We start from the raw sequence: 6000 nt of genomic DNA, 5'->3' as shown, positions 1-6000 counted from the left end.
GTAGGTAATGCTGGTGTAAACATAGTGGTACATAGATCTCTTTGAATTTATATTTTCACATTCTTTGGGTAAATACCTAGTAGAGTGATTGATAGGTCATAGGGTAGTTCTATCTTTAACTTTTTTGGAACTGCCATCCTGTTTTCCACAGTGGTTGCACAAGTTCACATTCCCACCGACAGTGCACAAGGATTCCCCTTTCTCCACATCCTTGCCAACACTTGTTTCTTGTGTCGTTAATTTTAGCCATTCTGCTAACAGTGAAGTGATATCTCATTGTAGCTTTGATTTCCCCGATGAGAAGTGAATTGAGCATCTTTCCATGTGTCTGGTAGCCATTTGGTTGTCTTCATTAGAAAAATGTCTTCTGCCCATTTTTTAATTGGATTATTGGGGGGGGGCATTGACTTTAATATGTTCTTTACAGATTTTATATCGGATATGTCATTTGCAAATTATCTTCTCCCATTCCATAGATTGTCTTTTAGTTTTGTTGATTGTTCCATTTGCTATGCAGAAGCTTCTTGTTTTGATGAGTCCCAACAGCTTACTTTTGCTTTCATTTCCCTTATCTCAGGAGATCTAGCTAGAAAAAAATTGCTAAGGTCAATGCCAAAGAGGTTACTGCCTGTGTTCTCTTCTAGGATTCATATGGTTTCAGGTCTCACATTTAGGTCTTTATCCTATTTTGAATTTATTTTTTTGAGTATGGCATAAGAAAATGGTTTTCCCAACACCATTTGTTGGAGAGATAGTATTTTTCCCATTGGATATCCCTTCCTGCTTTGTTGAAGATAAGTTGGCCATATAATTGTGGGTTCGTTTCTGGGTTTCCCACTCTGTTCATTGATCTATGCATCTACTTTTGTGCCAATACCATACTGTCTTGATGACTACAGCTTTGTAATAGAACTTGAAGGCTGGAATTGTGATGCCTCCATCTTTGTTTTTATTTTCCAAGACTACTTTGGCTATTTGGGGCCTTTTGTGCTTCCATACACATTTTAGGATTGTTTTGGTTCTGTGAAAAATGTTGGTATTTCGATATGGATTGCAGTAAAAGTGTAGATTGCTTTGGGTAGTATAGACGTTTTAACAATATTTGTTCTTTCACTCCATAAGTGTGGAATGTCTTTCCATTCCTTTGTGTCATCTTCATTTTCTTTCATCAATGTTTTGTAGTTTCCTGAGTACAGGTCTTTCATTTCTTTGGTCAGTTTTATTCCTAGATTTCTTATGGTTTTTGTTGCAATCATAAATGGGATTGATTCCTTAATTTCTCTTCCTACTGCTTCCTTATTGTTCTATAGAAATGCAACAGAACATGAAAGACTCCTAACTCTGGGAAACAAACTAGGGGTGGTGGAAGGAGAGGTGGGCGGGGGGTGGGGGTGACTGGGTGGCGGGCACTGAGGTGGGCACTTGACGGGATGAGCACTGGGTGTTATTCTGTATGTGGACAAATTGAACACCAATAAAAAATAAATTTATTAAAAAATAAAAAATAAAAAGAAATAAAAAAAGAAATGCAACAGATTTCTGTACATTGTTTTGTACCCTGTGACTTTACAGAATTCTTATATGAGTTCTGGCAGTTTTTTAGTGGAGTCTTCTGGGGTTCTATATATAATATCATGTGACCTGCAGATAGTGAAAGTTTTACTTCTTCCTTGCCAGTTGGATGTCTTTTATTTCTTTTTATTGTCTGCTAAGGCTAGGACTTCTAGTAATTATGTTGAATAAAAGTGGTGAGAGTTGACTTCACTGTCTTGTTCCTGACCTCAGGGGAAAAGCTCTCAGTTTTTCCCCAGTTAGAATGATATTGGCTGTGGGTTTTTCATATATGACCTTTATAATCTTGAGGTATGTTCCCTCTACACCTTTGTTGAGGGTTTTTATCATGAATGGATGTTGTACTTTGTGAAATGCCTTTTCTGCATCTATTGAGATAGTCACATGGTTCTTATCCTTTCTTTTATTAATGTAATGTATTGCATTGATTGATTTGCAAATGTTGAACCACCCTTGCAACCCAGGAATGAATCCAACTTGACTGTGGTGAATGCCTTTTAAAATTCATTGTTGGATTCAGTTTGCTGGTATTTTGTTGAGAATTTTTGCATCTATGTTCATCAGGGATATCAGCCTATAGTTCTCTTTTTGAGTGCTATCTTTATCTGGTTTTGAAATCAGGGTAATGTTGGCCTCATAGAATGAATTTGGAAGTTTTCCTTCATTTTCTATTTTTTGGATAGTTTGCAGAGAATAGATATTAACTCTTCTTTAAATGTTTGGTAGAATATGCCTGTGCAACCATGTGGTCCTGGACTTTTCTTTGTTGGGAGTTTTTTGATTACTGATTCGATTTTTTTTTGCTGCTTATCAGTCTGTTCAAATTTTCTATTTTTTCCTGTTTCAGTTTTGGTGGCTTATATGCTTCCAGAAATTTACCTATTTCTGGAAGGTAAACCTATTGGGATTGCCCAATTTTTAGCATATAATTTTTCATAATATTCTCTTATAACTTTGTATTTCTGTGATATTAGTTGTTATATCTCCTCTCTGATTTGTAATTTTATTTGGGTCCTTTCTCTTTTCTTTTTGTTAAGTCTGGCTAGAGATTTATCAATTTTATTGATTTTTTTTCAAAGAACCAAATCCTGGTTTCATTGATCTGTTCTATTTTTTAAATTTTGTATCATTTATTTCTGCTCTAATCTTTATTGTTTCCTTCCTTCTGTTGGTTTAGGCTTCATTGATTGTTCTTTTTCTAGCTCCCTTTGGTGTAAGGTTAGATTGTTTATTTGTGATTTTTCTTGCTTTTTGAAGTAGGCCTATAGTGCTATAAACTTCCCTCTTAGCATCACTTGTGCTGCATCCCAAAGGTTTTTGGACTGTTGTGTTTTCATTTTCTTTTGTTTCCATGTATTTTTATTTATTTCTTCTTTTATTTCCTTGTTGACCCATTTCTTGTTTAGTAGCATGTTATTTAGCCTCCATGTATTTATGGTCTTTCCAGATTGTTTCTTGTGGTTGACTTCTAATTTCATAGCATTGTGGTCAGAAAAGGGCCATGGTATGATTTCAATCTTCTTGAATTTGTCAAAGTCTGTCTTATAGCCTAATATGTGATGATAGATTCTGGAGAATGTTCCATGTACACCTGAAATGAATATGTATTCTGCTGTTTCAGGATGGAATGTTCTGAATACATCTGTTTAGTTGATCTGGCATATAGAACCCATTGTAAAGATGGTAGCTGAAGCCATAGAAATACATTGGATCCCCCGGGGAGAATGGCTTTTGTTTCCTTTTTTAAAAAAAATCCAAATCCATATGTTTTAACCTTCATATAAAAAACATCTATTTCTTGCATTTAAAGACACATAAATTGTGTATTTTTTAATTAGGTGAGGACTCACTGACTGATTGGCAGTTGGTGATGAGGGAAGAGAGTTTCTAGGTTGGTATAACAGGGCAGCTGATGAAGCCCTGCAACTAATAACAATAATAGTTAACCCACCTGTGAGCACCTACTGTGAGTCAAGCACATTCTAATTGCTTTCCATAGGTTTTCTCACTTTCCACAACAACCCCTGTGAAGAGCACAACTGTTGGCATCTTTCACAAAAGAGAAAACTGAGGAGGCACCTGAGTGGCTCAGTTTGTTGAGCATCTGCCTTTGGCTCAGGTCATGATCTCAGGGTCTTAGGATCGAGGCCCACCTTGGGCTCCCTGTTCAGGGGGAAGTCTGCTTCTCCCTCTCCCTGTGCTCTTTCCTCCCAACTTGTGCTCTTTCTCTCTCTCAAACGAAATCTTTAAAAAAGAGAGAGAGAACTGAGACTCAGAAAATACTGGTGGAAGAACAAATGAGGGAGGAAAATGACAGATGAAGACCTCTCCACCAAAATGTGGTGCTATGCTCCCTCTCACGGTACAGACTTGGTGCTGGGATGTGCACTCTTCCCCTGGCATCTAGGTGGCCTGATGGAGCAGGAATGGAAGTGGCATGATGTTAAAACACAGATATGCCCGTGCCATGCTCTCCTCGGCCCCTTCTCTTGACTCCATATTGATCCCAAGGCAATCTTGGAAGCTACCTATGGAAGATGGCAGACCCTTCTTGAGTCTGGATACCTAAATGACCTTGTAGAGCAGACCTCCTGTGCCACATGTCACCCTCCACCTCCTGGCCTACCTTGGAACATGACACAGATGAGAAATAAATTGTTATTGGGTAAGCCACTGAAATTTGGAAGTATCTTAAAACAGCAATTATAGAGAGTGAATATCTTGCTATATCTGAGTAAAACTGAGGGGGAAGTAAAGATGAGGAATAGCAGCCATGTTGAGTTTGAAATCGTTGGGAAAACCAGGGGATGGACAGCGGAGACACATGGGGTTGCCGTTAATGCACACAAATCCACCTGTGTGCTTGATCGTAAGTAAATAACAGAGGGAAAGAATTTTCTCCTTCTGCCTTCTCACCCCATAGCCATAGGCTCTAAGCAGGCGGTGAAATGGGAGGTATGAACCTGCTCATTCTCCAGGCGGTCTCATTTCCTTCATATGTCCTCACAATACGAACATCTCACCACTCCGAGTAGAACTCTAGTCTGTGATGAAACAGTTTTTTGTACATAATGGCTCCAAATTGGAGCCAGCTGTTTCATCTCTTGTTCAACCAAAAAAAAAAAAAAAAAAAAACAACAATGAACAAGTCTCCTGTTGAAGAAATGTTGTTTTTCCTCAGACCCTGGTCTGAGAACTCAACCTCACAGAGGATGTGATTCTCCTGCGTAAGTCTGGGCATTACTGTTTCCAGGAGGGCAGCTAATTTGTGCGAGAGGATTGGCTCTCTTGGGGAGTATGAAGAGAGGGCCAAAGATGGAACCCTGGGGGCCCCAACATTTGGGAGGCAGAAGGAGGAATGTTCTTACAGGCTAAAAAGCAGAAGTGGGAGATGAAGTAGGAGAAGGACCAGGAGTATTTAGTGCTCCCCAAACCAAAGGAGAACCGAATGCCACAGAGTGAATAACATTGTTTCAAATGTAAAAAAAAAAGCAAGCTGAAAAAAAGGACTCTGCATTTGATAATCAAACTATCACTCGTGACTGTTGCCAGAGCAATTTCGGTGGAGCTGCAGGCATAAAAATCAGACGTTGATGGATAAAACAGTGACTGAGCAGTGAGCTGGAGGGAGCAGGGCTCTGAGATGTCTGGTACTTGGTCAGGTCCGAAGGTCCGGATGAGCTCAGAGAGCCAGCCCCTTCATCCTCCACCACCATTTTCTCACTGTCCAAGTACTCTCGAACTCAGTTTCTTTATCTGTAAAATGGGTTTAATGATCCCTGTCCCAGAGGTTTCTGAGGATTAAATGAGAAAACAGTTGTGATGGGCTTTTAAGAAACTAAACAACTTGGAATGCAAGAGAAATTTTGGGCATTCCAGGTATTGCAAAATCTTCCTCTCAGTGAGGATGGCCAGGCAGCCCAGCACCTGTCCACAGGTGCCACACAATCCATCTCCTAGAACTGTATCACTGAAGTGCCCGAGGGTGATGATTTGAGGAACATAATCAGAGCAGCCCTGTGAAACCCCGTAGTTCCATTGCCGGAAAGCTGTTGAAGATGTTGTGTATTGCATTACAAATTCTCCTCCTAAGCTGACCTGGTGAGTGTCCTCCCAGGTCACAATGGTGTAAGTAATTGTGTTTCTCCTGAACAATGGGCCTGTTTTTATCTTGCAACCGATCACGTTCCACTTTTCTGCAGTGATAACCGGGAAGCTTAGAGACAAATGTGTGGTCCACCCATTGCAGGTAGAGAAGACACCATGTGTACATTTTTGTACTAGACTCCTCTCCAGTACTTTATGTCCTTGTTACTCTCATTTAAAATGTGTGATATTTTATATTACGCATTCTTAGAGTCTAAATGTTTGCTGTTACAAGAGAAGATAGAATTTTCTTGGGGGGGTGAATAATTTTTAGCCCCATAT

The sequence above is a fragment of the Canis lupus genome, chromosome 2, assembly GCF_003254725.2.
Source record: "Canis lupus dingo isolate Sandy chromosome 2, ASM325472v2, whole genome shotgun sequence".
Taxonomy (NCBI): Eukaryota; Metazoa; Chordata; class Mammalia; order Carnivora; family Canidae; genus Canis; species Canis lupus.
This window is presented reverse-complemented; position numbering follows the sequence as displayed.